Source organism: Pleurodeles waltl, chromosome 1_2 (assembly GCF_031143425.1).
Source record: "Pleurodeles waltl isolate 20211129_DDA chromosome 1_2, aPleWal1.hap1.20221129, whole genome shotgun sequence".
Classification (NCBI taxonomy): Eukaryota; Metazoa; Chordata; class Amphibia; order Caudata; family Salamandridae; genus Pleurodeles; species Pleurodeles waltl.
Window position 1 is genome coordinate 1,000,971,563 of NC_090437.1, and position 18,612 is coordinate 1,000,990,174.

Here is an 18,612-nt window from a genome sequence, read left to right on the forward strand (position 1 = left end):
ATATTTTTTGACAGATTATATTTATGCCACAAACGTCTGGCACCATACTTTCCGGGGTTGTTTACAATCAAGTGAGACAGGAATTGCTAAAAAAAAAAAGGCTGCATTTGGTGGAAATTATACAGGTACTGAGACTAGGAAAGTCTCCAATCACATGCTAGTAGGACAGTAGATCAGGATCTGTGAGAAAACAACCAGAAGAAGAAGAAGAGTTCTGTCTCACCTATTGGTTAAGAAGGCTGAAAGGCCACTGCTCTCTACTTGCACCTAGGGGCTGGAACTGTCCTATAGAGGACATATGGCTGGCCTCCCTGTGTCTTCTACAGGGCCACAAAAGGCTGAAGCAGCACTCCATTATATGTGGAAGAATCAGCTGTCAGGTTGGGAGGGGATTGCGCTGGAACCTGTGCGAGCCCTGATTGTAGACACCTGAACACTAGAAGCATTCTGTGAGCAAATGAGAGCTATAGGAGAGACCACAAGTGACTGTCCTAGTGTACAAATAATTGGGCTTTATAGGGTTATAGAGTTTGGCAGACATGATACTCCCAGCACAAATCTGGTAGAGTAGTTTGCCCATTGAACTAATGGTTAACCCACTCAATTTTGAGTTGAGGAAATTGTCAAATTCCTACTAGCAGAGCCCCTGAACAAAGTCCCCACAAACATCGGGTCATTCTAAGTACTTCAGACTGTCTGCATTACAAAACTTCTCAGTCACACACAGAAAAAAATTGAAATGACCTCCAGACCTTGGGAAAAAACTCTGGGGGTATCCGGGCCATTAGTTTCTGTTGAAAACAACCTCTTGTTTTGAGAGTTTGTTTTTAAAAACGAAATTTTGTATTGATCACATGAAACATGACGGGCACACAGAAAACATGTAGTGCCTTCTGAAAAGCCACCTGGGCAGCTGCTCCTCTGAAGGCACAGAGATCTCCACCAGGCAGACAGGTATCCTTGAATATGGTGAGCTGTAGTTGACATGGGCTGCGGAATACATGCCTCCAAGCAGAATGGAGTACAGCCCATTAAACCCTAAGTTACCCTCTTAATAATTTTTCGTTGCAAATAGCGAAGCAATCTAGGTGGCTACGAAATCCACTTTGTCCTATTGTGAATATTTGTTTCATAAATTAAAGTTTTAAGAGGAGCTTGACGACAGCATATCTGACTTTAAGAGACCCTTGTAGATTTCAATGTCCTATCATGCCCGAACTGAAAAAATACCTGCTGAACGGACCTCTGCTCCATCATTGTTGGACCATGTCCAACATAAACATTGACTTTAAGCAATGGTTTGCTGCTTCTTAGCACATTTTACCTTCAAACTTTAAAAATACATATCTCCATACCATCAACCTATTTTAACCATTTTGTGGTCATTTTACTTTTACATTTTCTTGGTTTTCACAATTTATTTGGGACTTTTACTGTTCTTTGTCTTTAACCTTAATGTAACATAAAACTCACTGAGAGATAGGCTACAGTGTGTGCCATAGATACCAGAAGATGTGTAGAGGTTCTCATCAACTATGTACCCACCTAGCAAGCTTTTATTTTAAAACTGGAATCTTCATGTGGACTCATCAAAATAGATTCACACTTCACTGAATATCACAGTAAAGCACAGGCATTCATTCAAGAAATTACCCTCTACCCAATATGTGTCTCAAATGTCAGGAGTATCTAGTGAACAAAAAGTTAAACAGAACTAAGGCCCTCATCACAACATTGGTAGTAAAAGCTGCTTACCGCCGTGCAGAAGACCGCCAACACACCGCCGCGGCTGCGGAATTCCGCCACAGCTATTACAACCCACAGCTCGGAATCCGCCAAAATTCAGACACCCACACAAGTCCGCAACACCAAAGCTCAGTGATAAACTGGCGATAACAAAACTGACACCGTCACGCCAACAGGAATACGCCCACACTATCACGACCCACGAATCCACGTGGCGGTCTTTCAACCGCGGTATTCCATTGGCGGTACACACCGCAGCGCTCAAAATATACACACATTTACAAAACACTGCCACATTGGACAAATCAAAATACACACACCTGATACACATACACACACCACTCCCACACACCCAGTACAATATAAAGCACACACCCACATCGCCCACAAACCCCCACGACCAAAATACCGAAAGAAGGCCAGAGAGAGACAATACAAACTACTAAAAAGCATCCACAGGCACACAATACCATCACCCACATAACTTCCACGCACCTCACACAACACACCACTAAATATCACCCCACTTATCACTACACACACCACTACACACACCACCCCACACATCACCCACACCAACCCATAGCACGGCAAAGACACCCCAGGTTCTCTGAGGAGGAGCTCAGGGTCATGGTGGAGGAAATCGTCCGGATACAGCCACAGCTATTCGGATCACAGGTGCAGCACACCTCCATAGTTAGGAAGATGGAGATATGGCAAAGAATCGTGGACAGGGTTAACGCAGTGGGACAGCACCCAAGAAATAGGGATGACATCAGGAAGAGGTGGAATGACCTACGGGGCAAGGTGTGTTCCGTGGTCTCAAGACACCACCTTGCGGTTCAGCGGACTGGCGGCGGACCCCCACCTCCTCCCCCACAACTAACAACAGGGGAGGAGCAAGTCTTGGCAATTCTGCATCCTGAGGGCCTCGCAGGAGTAGATGGAGGAATGAACTCTGGTAAGTCAAATCTTAACTATTACATCCCCCACTCTACCTGCATGCCATCACATACCCCAACCCTCGCCCTCACCCCCATCACTCCAACTCCTCACAAATGTCCCAATATCACAAACCACACATACCAACACCAAGCCCTGCATGCAACAACAAAGCATGGACACCTATCACCAAAGCATGGCCACTGCACATACCCATACACCCCCCTAAACCACCATCACACAAGGTCCCACACAGGAATGCAAGCACTGTGGTACACGGTCACCCACCCATTGCACACCATGGCACACACAGATGCAATAAACATCCGTTTATACCCCTGCAGGACCCCTACCCAACGTCACCGGATAGGAGGGTCCACACATGTCCACACCACCAAAAGAAGAGGCCCACAGTGATGACAGCAGCTCTGTCCAACTGGATCTAGATGACCAGCCCGTCCCATCTGGGACCTCTGGACAGTCGGTTCCCCTGACAGTCACAGGCCACCACAGAGCTTCCCCCCTCTGGAAACACCAGCGGGTCCATACCTCTGTCCCCAGGACACGTCAATCAGCAGTGTGTCCACCACTACAGGTAACCAAGGCTAACCCACCACCCCAACAACAGGGACCTGGGGGCAGTAGCAGGGGGCACATGGTCCAGGGGACAGAGGCCCAGGAACACAGGGGAACTGGGAGGGCTGCTGTGCGACAGGGGGAGGACAGACGAAGGGAACTCACTCTCCACGAGGCCCTCTCCAACATCATGGGAGCCTACCACCATTCCCAGGAGACAATGGAAACGTTACTGGTCAAGTTTCAGGAGACCCAGCGGCTGCAGGAGGAGCAGTATTTGGGCTTCAGGGAGGAACTCAGATCCATCAATTCCACCCTGGTCACCATCGTAGGGGTGCTGAAGGAAGTCCTCAACACCAGATGGGACACTGTGGTACAACAAGGGGCCCCTGACACTAGCCTGGACGATGAACTGCCCACCACCTCCGCTGGCGCTAGTGGACAGGAGGCACCACCACAGGACCACCACACCAGCACCCCACCCCCTGCAGAGGGAGAACCACCCCGCAAACGGTCCCTGAGATCCAGGACAAAGACAGAGAACAATGCCAAGACCCCCACCAAGAAATGAGACCACCCTGAATGTCATCCTTCTGTCCCACCTTGTCACCATGTCCATCCTCAAACTGCCCCAGCGCCACTTCCTATGCCCATTTGGGCAATGCACCGGTGAGACTAATAGACTGGAATCTACTGTGGACATTCCTCCACCATCACCCCTCACCATTTTACAGCATCCTCCAATATTGAGCACTTAAACACCCTTAAAGCACAAAACAATCTTGAGTCTGTCTGTGATTTCCAAATAGTGTATTAGCAATTACAATGCCAAAATGCTCTTACAATTGTAATGTCAACATACCTATGTCATACAGCTCTAGTCCATGAGGAAACAAAGCAGATGTCACACAGTGGGACCCACATCTGTGAAATCATAAGGGAAAGTGACAACTCAGTGACCATACACTGGGTGAAAAGGACAGACAGTGGAGAGGTAGTAGTGTTAAAGTACATCTAGTAGGCAGGTATGTATTCTTACCTGTGTCTCACTGGAAGTATTGCAGGATCACTGAGTTCCTGTTGTCGATGTCCTCTTCTTCTGCTTCCTCATCTTCACTGTCCACAGGCTCCACAGCTGCCACAACTCCTCCATCTGGACCATCCTCCTGCAGAAAAGTCACCTGTCGTCGCAAAGCTAAGTTGTGAAGCATACAGCAGGCCACGATGATCTGGCACACCTTCTTTGGTGAGTAGAATAGGGATCCACCTGTCATATGGAGGCACCAGAACCTGGCCTTCAGGAGGCCGAAGGTCGGTTCTTTAATCCTCTGAGTTCGCCCATGGGCCTCATTGTAGCGTTCCTCTGCCCTTGTCCTGGGATTCCTCACTGGGGTCAGTAGCCATGACAGGTTGGGGTAACCAGAGTCACCTGCAAATAGCAAGGGCCAACTGTTAGACACACACTAACCTGTAGGGATATCCCCAGACCCAGACAACCATTCCCACTGACTAGCTTCCAGGTGCTCACCTAATAGCCACACGGTGCCTCTGGAGTTGCCCCATCACATAAGGGATGCTGCTATTCCGCAGGATGTAAGCGTCATGCACTGAGCCAAGGAATTTGGCATTAACATGGGAGATGTACTGGTCTGCCAAACACACCATCTGCACATTCATCGAATGATAACTCTTCCGGTTTCTGTACACCTGTTCACTCCTGCGGGGGGGGGGGTACCAAAGCCACATGTGTCCCATCAATGGCACCTATGATGTTGGGGATATGTCCCAGGGCATAGAAATCACCTTTCACTGTAGGCAAATCTTCCACCTGAGGGAAAACGATGTAGCTTTGCATGTGTTTCAGCAGGGCAGACAACACTCTCGACAACACGTTGAAAAACATAGGCTGGGACATCCCTGATGCTATGGCCACTGCTGTTTGAAATGACCCACTTGCAAGGAAAGGGAGTACTGACAGCACCTGCACTAGAGGGGGGATTCCTGTGGGATGGCGGATAGCTGACATCAGGTCTGGCTCCAACTGGGCACACAGTTCCGGAATTGTGGCACAATCAAACCTGTAGGTGATGATCACATGTCTTTCTTCCATTGTAGACAGGTCCACCAGCGGTCTGTACACCGGAGGATGCCGCCGTCTCCTCACATGTCCCAGCGGACGATGTCTATGAAGGACAACAGCGAGCACAGAGTCAACCAACTCAGAGGTACGTACCCACAGCTTACACAGAACACAAATCATAATCCGAAATTTGCATGTAGGAGTGTTGAGGCAAGGCCTAGGTATGTGTGACACAGTTAAAAATTAAGCTATGTGGGCCCCTGAAATGGCGGCTGCCTGACCTGTAAAGTGGGACAATGGGATGTGAGGTAACTGCACTGGTGTTGTACACCATCGCGGTAGGTGGTCAAAGACCACAGCGCAATTCTGCATTGGTTAACATTGGGCCCTATGGGTCCCAGGAGCCAATGACAATGTACGCCGGCTGTGACGGTACGCACCGCCGCGGACGTGACCGCCATTTTCTATCTGTTCAATCACTCGATACCTGATCTTCGACAGGAGAGGACCTACACTGAAAGTGCTGCTGTGACCTCAGTCTGGAAGAGACAATGGCTCGTGCGTCTGGGGAAAGGGCCCCTGCCTTCACATCGGAGGATATGGAGAAACTCGTGGATGGGGTCCTCCCCCATACACGCTACTCTACGGTCCTCCAGACAAACAGGTAAGTACACTGGGAGCATGCAGTATGGGCTCTGCCTGTGTGGAGTGGGTTGGATGAAAGATAGGGGGGGAGAATGAGGCGTGCATGAAATGACAGTGAGTGCATGTGCCACATGGCAAGGGTAGGGATGGGGGCCAATGACTGTGATGGTGCAGTTGGTAATAACTTCTCTTTTTCCCCTGTAAAATTCCTGTAGGTCAGCGCCCACCAGAAGGATGTTTGGCGTGCCATCACCAAGGACGTCTGGACCCTGGGGGTCTACCACAGACGGAGCACCCACTGCCGTAAGAGATGGGAGAACATTTGCCGCTGGAGCAAGAAGACGGCGGAGGCCCAGCTGGGGATCACCTCCCAACGTGGGAGGGGTGCCCATCGCACCATGACCCCCCTGATGTTCAGGATCCTGGTGGTGGCGTACCCGGAGTTGGATGGGCACTTGAGGGCGTCACAGCAGCCACAAGGGGGTGAGTACACTCTCGTTCAGCTGATTCAGGGCGCAGTGGAGGTGTCTGGGTAGGGGAGGTGGGCTGTGGGTTTCCCTAGGCCAGGGCGAGAGTGCTAGTTAGGTCCCCTTCTTCTGGCAGACCCTGTGCCAACCCACCCTATCTGTGTACAGTGGCAACTACACCTAGTCAGGCTCCTGTGACATCCATGTGTGCAGATATCGGCCATAGCCTTGTAGGCCATGTCCCAGGGATTGAACAGTGGACCCCAAGTGCGCGGCGTAGTGCAGGGGGCTCTGCGTCTGTCGTGTCCTCCAACGGCAGCGGTAATACATGCACTCAACATGTCTTTCTTCTGTCGTCCCCCCCTTTTTGTGGTTTCCCTGTTCTTGTGTGCAATAGCATCATCAGGCCGAGGAGCAGTGGCACCGGAGCAGGAGGGAACTGCATCCCACATGGCCCTGGAGGGCGACACTATGGAGTCTGAATACACCAGTGGGACGGAGGGCGAGGGGAGCTCCACGGCGGGGACAGGAGCTCTGATGGGAGCTCCCTTGTGGTGGCGGCCACATCTGTGCCCCCCGCATCTACAGGTACAGCCGCCACCCACCCTACCAGCACCGCCCTCCCAGCAGCCCCTCAGCCTTTGCCCTGTGCCCGCTCACCCAGGAGGGTGGGCATCTCCTTCGCCCCAGGCACCTCAGGCCCTGCCCCAGTCACCCCTGCTGCCTTCAGTGAGGAGGCCATTGACCTCCTCAGGTCCCTCACTGTTGGGCAGTCTACCATTTTTAATGCCATCCAGGATGCAGACAGGCAGTTGCAACAAACAAATGCATTCCTGGAGGGCATTCATTCTGGTCAGGCAGCCCTTCACCGAGCTTTTCAGACTCTGGCCTCAGCACTGATGGCAGCCATTGTCCCTGTCTCTAGCCTCCCCCCTCCAACTGCCTCCACCCAGACCCACACCCCTGTACCTCAGCCTACCCCAAGCACACCATCAGACCAGCATGCACACACGTCAACACACAAGGGAAGCTCTGGCAAACATAAGCACCACACATCCCACAGGCTCTCACGCAAGCATCACACACATGCAGACACACCAACATCCACTGCCGCCACTGTGTCCCCCTCCTCGTCTCCCTCCTCCCTCCCTCTAGTCTCCACTCACACCTGCATGAACTACATCTACAGCCACTACCTCCATCACCAGCACACACAACACCACATCCCGCTCACGTGCAGTCACTACTCCCACTACCATTCACACGTCCCCTGTGTCCTCTCCCAGTGTGTCTGTGACGCCACCTCCCAAGATACACAAACGCAGACACACACCTACCCAACAGCCATCCACCTCACGACAGCCTCCAGCGCATGTACCTTCACCCAAAGTCACCAAACGAACACCTCCTACTACCACAACCTCTTCCTCCACTCCCAAACCCCCTCCAGCTACCCATCCCAGTGTTCCCAAAAAACTTTTCCTTTCCACCCTTGACCTCTTTCCCTCACCTCCCCCACCCCGTCAGTCTCCTAGAGCCTGACTCTCCAGGTCCCAACCTAGCACCTCAGCCACAACATCTCCGGGACTAGTGGTACCAGTAGTCACCGGATTCTGGAGTGCACCAGGCAGCAGGGTAGCCAGTGTGGCAAGGAGCCACAGCACGGACAGTCCCCCACCTGTCAAGCATCAAAAGTTGGCCAGTGCCTGGCAGGAGAGGGGGAAGACTCCAGCCACCAAAGCCGCTCCCAGGGGTACAGGTGGGAGTGTGGAGTCAGCTGCGACACCTTCCAAGGTGGGGAAGGGGCACAAGAAACTCCTCAAGTCTGGGAAGAGCAGCACAGCGGAGAAGACCACCATCAGCCTTGCTGCCCAGGAGGCCACCGCCATCAGCCCTGCTGCCCAGGAGCCCACCACCATCAGCCCCGCTGCCCAGCAGGTGACTGCCATCAGCCCCGCTGCCCAGGAGGCCACCACCATCAGCCCCGCTGCCCAGGAGGCCACCACCATCAGCCCCACTGCCCAGGAGGCCACCGCCATCAGCCCTGCTGGGCCAGAAAGGACCGCCAGCACCAGCCCCGCTGCCCAGGAGGCCACCGCCATCAGCCCTGCTGGGCCAGAAAGGACCGCCAGCATCAGCCCCGCTGCCCAGGGGGCCACTGCCATCAGCCCCGCTGCCCAGGCGGCCACTGCCATCAGCCCCGCTGCCCAGGCGGCCACTGCCATCAGCCCCGCTGCCCAGGCGGCCACTGCCATCAGCCCCGCTGCCCAGGCGGCCACTGCCATCAGCCCCGTTGCCCAGGCGGCCACTGCCATCAGCCCTGCTGGGCTAGAAGGGACCCCCAGCACCAGCCCAGCTGGGCCAGAAGGGACCGCCAGCACCAGCCACGCAGGGCCAGAAAGGACCGCCAGCAGCTGAGTCGCTGCCAAGGACCCCGCCACCACAAGCACCGCTGAACAGGACACCGCCGCCACAAGCACCGCTGAACAGGACACCGCCGCCACAAGCACCACTGAACAGGACACCGCCGCCACAAGCACCGCTGCCAAGGACACCGCTGCCACAAGCACCGCTGTCCAATGAGCGCCAAGGGTACTGACGCTACTGTGTCCGCCACGAGCAGGATGAAGCACTCTGGGCACAAAGCCCCCTCCAGAACCAGTGGAGAAAGGCATCCACTACCTCTGTCCTTGGCAGGATGAAGCACTCTGGGCACAAAGCCCCCTCCAGAACCAGTTGAGAAAGGCATCCACTACCTCAGTCCTTGGCAGGATGAAGCCCTTTGGGCACAAAGCCCCCTCCAGAACCAGTGGAGACAGTTATCCACTTGAGACACTGTGGCTTTGCACTCCCCACGATTGAACAGTGAGCAACCCAACCACTGTAGAGACTTGAGAGGCTGTGGCTTTGCACTCCCCAGGATTGAACAGTGGGCAACCCACCCACTGTAGAGACTTGAGAGACTGTGGCTGAGAGACTGTGACTTTGCACTCCCCAGGATTGGACAGTGGGCATGGGGCCCACTCATGGATTTGGTGTTGTGCACTCAACCGGCTGAGGTGGGCCCCGTTCCCTTCCCCCTGAGGTGCCTGTTTTATTGCTATCTGATGCCCCTGCAGTGTTCTATCCGTCATGTTCGGGTATTGAGTGTGGGCCTCACCCATGCCATGTGGGCCCAGTGTTCCACGGACTTCAATGGAGCTATACCTGGACTACTATTCTTGGTGTATATATTTGTTAATAGTGTATATATATTTTTGCTTACTGGATTTTAATATATTACAATGGTTACACTCATTTCCTTTTGTCTTTGCATTCTTCCGGGGAGTTTGGGGGGTTTAACTGTAATGTATCATGCTGTATTAGTGTGTGTGTTGTAGTGGGTGAGAGTGGGGGTGAGGGTGTTGCGTGTGTATGACCCTGTTTTTTCCCTCCCCCCCTCCCCTGTGTCGTAGGTGCAGTACTCACTGTGGTCTTCACCGCCGGCGTTCATGCTCCTGGTAGAAGAGCAAGAAGATAAGGGCAGGGAAAATGTGAAGCTCTGGTTCCATGGCATCCTGGTTCCTCGTGGGGTGTGTAGAGATGAGTGTTTTCCCTTCGAAGTCCTGTCTCCACTGTGTTTTTATTCGCGGTGAATCCGCCCCGGAAAAGGTGGTGGATTGGTAGGTTGTGATACTGTGGGCGGTACATTGTCCTCCGCCTGTCTGTTGGCGGTGACCGCCATGCTGTTTGTTTGTACCGTTGTGGCGGTCGGAGTGTTAAAGTGGCTGTCTTTGTTGGCGGTTTCCGCCATGGTCGTAATTCTAATTTTTTTTCCATCGGCCTGTTGGCGGTCTTACCGGCGCTTTAACACCGTCAGCCAGTGTTGTAATGACCACGTAAGTGTTCTGCCTTGTTTTCTTTGCACTGACGTGTACGGTAACCACCCACCTGGGGTTTAGCCAATATGCTCTCATGCATTTTATGCAAGAATGAAGACTTATTTTCAAATCATCTGCCTGACCAAGTTGTCTGTACACTTTAGCTCCAGCCATTCCACTTGTCCGTTGCATGGCAAGAATGGATGCCACTCCACATGCCCAATTTTCTCATTTCAAATGTTGCTGGAGGATTGTGGTTCTCCCCATGGGTTATATGTCATTTCAATGCATGCCTTTATCACACATTACTTTACCATGCATCCTTTACCACCAATGCCTTTACCATTCAATGCTTTTCCCACTGATGCCTTTACCATGCATATGCCTTTACCATGCATGTCTTCACCACACACAATAAGTAAATTTAAGGTCAACCATCTATCTATCTAACTATATGTGTGTGTAGTTTTTCTTTTTTCTTTGGGGACTCCCCCAAACCTCCCTGCCTTGTTCAATTTTAAATGTATTCTTTATTGGAGAGAACCGCCAATCCCCCTCTTTTTTTACCCTTACCTTACCAAACGCAAAATATACCCTTACCACTCTAAATGTGTGTGTATACATATATATACATATATATATATATATATATATATATATATATATATATAACCTTGAACACTCCTTCCAATATCAGGAGAACCAGGACACCTCCAATATGAAAATTCAGTTTATTTCAGCACAAAATCCAACGCGTTTCGGCAACAGCCTTACTCATGGACACCACATAAATAAAGTGCTTCACATATATACAGCCCAAGTTGGTCATAGAAATAAAAATGAGAGTGAAAATACAAGTAAGAATAAAAATAAAAAACAGACAAATCCTGATACACCCACAGCAGAACACGTATTTGTGGTGGCCATCTTTAAAGTGCACATTCAATCTTAATACACTGTAATAAATGTTAAATAGTTTTTAAATAGTTTTTAAATCACACTGATATCACTCATAAGGTTTACATTATCAAAAAGACTTATTCAAAGTTACTTCTCATGATGTTACTTTACAAACAAATGGTAGAAAATATAATAAATAAATAAATATTTGATACACTATTGCAAATTTATAAAATAATTCAATTATTAAATATCTCAAATAAATATTACAATTACATATTTCATTTCCATGACGTTTGAGTAAAAATATCTATATATATTTTATCAAGTTAAAATCCAATATATTTTATAAAATATTTCATATAAGTATTTAGTACTCAAACCCATATCTCAATTACTACCATTGTATCATGTACTGCCCAAGTGGGCATATACATTCGCAAGTAACTGTCCTAGAGGATAACATATCATTTCTGATGTTGTACATAAACGACCTCGTTCTACTAGTGCATCATGGCTTATTAACCCAAATGGGTGGACATACAAATTTCATTCATAATAGAAAATTAACACCTCTCCATATCTTAATATACATTGAAATAACACCAACACTACAAAATACTATTGTGGTAAAAAATGCTCATTGTACTACAAAACTTCACATATCCTCAAAATATATTAATTACTCAAGATGGATGCTCAGTTCCTCACTCGAATTCAGCCCTACGGGTTCCAATGTCTCAAACTCAATTATGTATTTAGATTCCAAAGTACGTAACGTCCTTACTCTATTGCCACCCCTTTTGTTGATCTTGACTTGATCAATGACCACAAATTTCAATAAATTCTCATTACCAAAATGTTGCTTAAAGAAGTGCCTCGCTACCGGATAGTTTTTATCATAATTCTTGATAGCTCGTCTATGTTCCAGAACTCTTTTCTTTGCACTATGTATCGTGCTTCCCACGTACAATTTGTCACATGGACATATCAGACAATAAACACAATAAGTTGTGTTACAATTAAAGTTCCCCCTAATTGTAAAACTGTCTGACATCCCTGGAACATTTAGTGTTCTACAATTGTTACTAGTTCTGCAAGCTTTGCATTTCATACAACAAGCAAAACCTGCCACTTTAGTATTCTCCATATATCCCTTCAATGTTACATCATTGCGACATAAATTGTCTTTCAAAGATCTATTTCTCCTGAAGGTTATTTGAGGATTGTCACCAATCCAATTGTTTATAGTGGAGTCAGTCTGTAGAATGTGCCAGCTTTTGCTAAGAATAGACCGTATTTTATAAGACTGGTTGTTGTATGTCGTAATGAATCTGATTGGGTCATTGTCCTTCACCTGACTCTCATTCGTCCTATACAAAACATCATCTCTCTTCAAGGACTCTACTTTCCGTCTAGCTTGATTAATAACTTTAACCCCATAGCCTCTACTTCTGAATCTTTCACACATTACCTCACATTCCTGTTGGAAATCTGCTGTCTCACTACAGTTCCTCCGGGCTCTCAGCAATTCCCCATATGGGATGCTGCGTATCAGGGTCCCCGGGTGTGCACTATGGGCGCAAAGCAAGCTGTTACCAGCTGTCGCTTTCCTAAACAATTTGGTCACCAATCTGTTATCTCTTACATAGACTTCCACATCAAGGAACTCAATACAATTTGGATTCAAATGTTCAGTAAATCTCAAATTGTAATCATTATTGTTCAAGTCTTGTCCCGCGTAGCCTCTCAACGACGTCTCTTCTAAAGCATATACAATTCAAATTGGAATTTATTTTTGATGATCATCTGTACAAACAGTTGCAAGGGACAGCTATGGGCACCTGCTTCGCCCCCAGCTATGCCAATTTGTTCATGGGCTGGTGGGAGGAACAGTTGTCTGAAGTGATCACTCAATTTGATGTCAATGTGGTCCTATGGTGCCGTTTTATTGACGACATTTTTGTAATCTGGAAGGGTGATGAGAAAGAAGCTAGACAATTTGTACAAGACTTGAACAATAATGATTACAATTTGAGATTTACTGAACATTTGAATCCAAATTGTATTGAGTTCCTTGATGTGGAAGTCTATGTAAGAGATAACAGATTGGTGACCAAATTGTTTAGGAAAGCGACAGCTGGTAACAGCTTGCTTTGCGCCCATAGTGCACACCCGGGGACCCTGATACGCAGCATCCCATATGGGGAATTGCTGAGAGCCCGGAGGAACTGTAGTGAGACAGCAGATTTCCAACAGGAATGTGAGGTAATGTGTGAAAGATTCAGAAGTAGAGGCTATGGGGTTAAAGTTATTAATCAAGCTAGACGGAAAGTAGAGTCCTTGAAGAGAGATGATGTTTTGTATAGGACGAATGAGAGTCAGGTGAAGGACAATGACCCAATCAGATTCATTACGACATACAACAACCAGTCTTATAAAATACGGTCTATTCTTAGCAAAAGCTGGCACATTCTACAGACTGACTCCACTATAAACAATTGGATTGGTGACAATCCTCAAATAACCTTCAGGAGAAATAGATCTTTGAAAGACAATTTATGTCGCAATGATGTAACATTGAAGGGATATATGGAGAATACTAAAGTGGCAGGTTTTGCTTGTTGTATGAAATGCAAAGCTTGCAGAACTAGTAACAATTGTAGAACACTAAATGTTCCAGGGATGTCAGACAGTTTTACAATTAGGGGGAACTTTAATTGTAACACAACTTATTGTGTTTATTGTCTGATATGTCCATGTGACAAATTGTACGTGGGAAGCACGATACATAGTGCAAAGAAAAGAGTTCTGGAACATAGACGAGCTATCAAGAATTATGATAAAAACTATCCGGTAGCGAGGCACTTCTTTAAGCAACATTTTGGTAATGAGAATTTATTGAAATTTGTGGTCATTGATCAAGTCAAGATCAACAAAAGGGGTGGCAATAGAGTAAGGACGTTACGTACTTTGGAATCTAAATACATAATTGAGTTTGAGACATTGGAACCCGTAGGGCTGAATTCGAGTGAGGAACTGAGCATCCATCTTGAGTAATTAATATATTTTGAGGATATGTGAAGTTTTGTAGTACAATGAGCATTTTTTACCACAATAGTATTTTGTAGTGTTGGTGTTATTTCAATGTATATTAAGATATGGAGAGGTGTTAATTTTCTATTATGAATGAAATTTGTATGTCCACCCATTTGGGTTAATAAGCCATGATGCACTAGTAGAACGAGGTCGTTTATGTACAACATCAGAAATGATATGTTATCCTCTAGGACAGTTACTTGCGAATGTATATGCCCACTTGGGCAGTACATGATACAATGGTAGTAATTGAGATATGGGTTTGAGTACTAAATACTTATATGAAATATTTTATAAAATATATTGGATTTTAACTTGATAAAATATATATAGATATTTTTACTCAAACGTCATGGAAATGAAATATGTAATTGTAATATTTATTTGAGATATTTAATAATTGAATTATTTTATAAATTTGCAATAGTGTATCAAATATTTATTTATTTATTATATTTTCTACCATTTGTTTGTAAAGTAACATCATGAGAAGTAACTTTGAATAAGTCTTTTTGATAATGTAAACCTTATGAGTGATATCAGTGTGATTTAAAAACTATTTAAAAACTATTTAACATTTATTACAGTGTATTAAGATTGAATGTGCACTTTAAAGATGGCCACCACAAATACGTGTTCTGCTGTGGGTGTATCAGGATTTGTCTGTTTTTTATTTTTATTCTTACTTGTATTTTCACTCTCATTTTTATTTCTATGACCAACTTGGGCTGTATATATGTGAAGCACTTTATTTATGTGGTGTCCATGAGTAAGGCTGTTGCCGAAACGCGTTGGATTTTGTGCTGAAATAAACTGAATTTTCATATTGGAGGTGTCCTGGTTCTCCTGATATTGGAAGGAGTGTTCAAGGTTATATTAGGGTCTCTCGGAACCCATCCAGGACCGCTGTGTGGAGCACCTGCATTCCGGGACTTGGTTACGAATATATATATATATATATATATATATATATATATAACATGGTAGTTATAGTTAGGACCTAGTTTCTATAGAAAAAGCTGTTTTATGCTTGCTTATCTATATATATCTTTGGTGCCGTTTGATGAATCTTCACGAAAATTTCCAAAACAATTTGACAGTCACATGAGCTGCTGTCTGGAAAGTTTTGGGGTGATCGGGGGGTGGGTGAAATTTAGAGCAATGTTAATTCCCACAGAAAAAATTGAACAGCAGTAACGCCAAAACCACTGGACGAAATTCTACCATGTACTGCTAATTAACCCAGATATTACAGCACTCATGACAACTTCTATAATGTCATTACAAATATAAATGAAACATTAGAACGGAAATTATTGAAGAAAAAACTGTGCAAGGCAGGGGTGCGAGTTATTGTTATCTTAGAGCACGAGTTACAGTTACTTGGAAGAACTCTAACTATAACTGCTGAATTTCTATGGTTTTCTATGAGTAAATTCAGAATCTAACTATAACGTCTCTGTAATCTAATATATATATATATATATATATATATGTATGTATATGTATATATACACATACAGAGAGAGAGAGAGCGCCTGTGGGCGATAGAGATACATACTTCCCTTCCCCTGACGTGCTTTTGCTATGGATGCCCGTCTCTGAATTATGTTTTCACTGAAAATCTTGAGGCTATATTTAATTTTAAGTTCTGCTACCGTTTCACTGTTTTGCATCAGTCCAGAGAATCATTTGTGTAGTTTGTGCCTTGCAGCATTCTGGATGGGTATTTCCTTACTGCTAGAAAAGTAGAGAAACATCATGTGACATTATATTATGTTTTCCAGCACCAGACTTTTATTTTTAATGGATACTGTTGTCTTCAATAATTAGATGTTTCTTCTGGCCTTCGAAGATTCAGTCCCTATGACCTTGTTGACTTCAGGACTACTTCATAGTGGACAAAGACTGCAAGAAGATATGATCCTATTTCTGGAAGGCAGAAGGGAGTGACTGTCAACAGGGATAAATCAGGTTTCTGCATTCATGAACCAACTTGTTTAGATATTCTGCTAGGAGCATGTAGACATCCTCAACAAATGTGGGAATTATCCCATGGATCATGTAAACTATATATACTTAATGCTAGGTAATCATTTCTTTCATGCATTTAAATCCTTTGTATTGCATGTGGCGTGTTTTGGAAATTCCCAATGTAATTGAAAGTGACAGATATTCTAAAAAGTAATCTAATCATAAAATATCTTATTTTAGTTTACCCTGGAATTGACTAATTCATAATAGATACATATTGTATTCCAAACCATAAATTGAGAATTTCTACATAATCTGACATAAATAAAGATTGTAAGGGACACAAGATATTCTGATAAAGCTGAGTATCATTTATATTCATAGATTTGTATTGAATCCCAATAGGTCTCTCTCAGCCCCTGGTTCATCACTGCAAATTTCATTTTAAGAAGCAGGACATCATGTAAACAGACTGTAAAATGGCACTGCAAAATAATTTGCTTTCTGCATAAATAAATCAGAATTTAAGGGAAAATGCATATGTTTCTCCTGTTGCATACCTGATTACCCTCCTGAAAATAGTGGTGGCCAACACATGTACTAATGTATGATATACTTTATCTACTCACAGCAATAGTTGTACTATGCATACTTCACAGCATCGAGATGAGGCTGAATGCTATATCATGATTAACTTGTAAAAATCAGGCGCAGATTACGTTCTAGCTAATTTGCAAGTCTGCAGTGTTCACAAATTAGCGGATGTGTGCAATTTGGTCCCAATTACGTGTCTGGTAGACTGGAATAATGTGAGCCATTTCCTTCTGTAACATCTACTGTAATCTCGATTTGGGTATTAGCTAGGACTTCTTCCATTGCTTTCTTACAAGAGTGCTTCTCGCCGTCGTGGTCACATGGCTCTCTTGCCTTTTGCATTTCCTCCCCACCTTCTATCTTGCTTTTACCCACCTGCGCCCTCCTCCTCTCTCAACCTTTGCATCATGTCCTCGCCCACTGTGTGGTCCCCCTCCCACGGACCCTCTTTCCTCTCCTACTGCTTCTCCTCCTGAACCTCCATCCTATGTGTTACTTCCACCCACCATTGGTTGCTTCCTCCCTCTTGCTTTAACATTGCTTACTCCCACCATGTCTGCCACATTTTAGCTCCTTTTTAGGGTCGAGCCTGCATTGCATGCGCTCGCGCATGCGTATCGCAGCGAGACGCTTTAGTGTTTAGAAAAGAGCTCGGATCCCTGCCGACTTCACGTCAGTGTTTTTCATTGGTTCGTGGGCTTGCCTAATAAAATCTGCTTGCTTTCATTAGTCGAAGGCATGCATACGTCATGCCTTTTCTGGTGGCTAGCCCTCCTCGAGCGCATCGACCAAGTACAGAAAACATGCAAGGCTCGCTGTTTTCTGTCAGGCTCGTGGACTACTTTTTCTCTAATTTACTAGCGCGATTTCGCTTGGCAGAAGATGAGCGCTTTACATAGTTAATTGCACTTTTTCGGGTTACGTACATAAATGCACTTTTGCTGACAGGTGAAAAGTCGGGTTAGGAGTTTACAACGCTATCAGCTCTAACATGAGCAAACGAGAGACCCGTTGCATTGCAAATGCTTGTTTACTTTGTGTTTTTAGCCATGCATCACAGCATCAGGGTTGCTGAAAAAAACACTGGCAAATCCAGCAGGTCCCAAAGGAGAAACCTATTGATTTTGCTAGTGCTTGTTTGAGTTACTCATGTTTTGCTCTTTTACTGTTTACAGGTTTCTCAATCCAAGTGTTACGAAATGCTTAATTTTTAATGGAAATCTGCTTCAAGCACACCCATACCTTTCCCTCTCCAGTCTAACCTGTTCCCACCGCAGAATCTCTCCATGACATCCAGGACACAAATCCTAAAAATGAAGTGGAGAGATTAACCAAGTTAGTATGCAAGTGACATTAAGGCGCGTGACTTCACAGTGCATGACATTGCAGCGTGTGACATAGCACATGGCATCATAGGAAGAGACTTAGCAAGAACTGACATCACAATAAGTGACATAAAATATTAAAACCTCATATATATGTTTAGCAGGTCTATCATGAGTACATTGAACTGCATTACGAGATTTAGCAAATTAAATTTTGTGTCAGGGTTGGGACAAAAAAACAGTGCAGCGCTGATGAAAAATCTGGACCTCAAGTAATACACATATTTTTTAAATTCAGCCACAAAGAAATTGGCAACAAGGAGAAACAAAACAGTAGATCTGCGGTGCTTTATTGGTTGCAAAGTCTGCATTTTAAAATATCTTATAGGGTTAAGGCACCTGCT

General features: G+C 45.8%; 1 long non-coding RNA gene across 1 annotated transcript in view; it reads right to left on the reverse strand.

Moving 5' to 3' along the window:
- LOC138295975 (uncharacterized) overlaps positions 1 to 18,612 on the reverse strand; it is a 356,425-nt gene that overhangs the window by 155,048 nt on the left and 182,765 nt on the right. The window contains exon 2 of the long non-coding RNA XR_011203720.1: positions 18,126 to 18,190. This is a non-coding gene — a long non-coding RNA (uncharacterized lncRNA). The remainder of the gene's footprint in view (positions 1 to 18,125; positions 18,191 to 18,612) is intronic.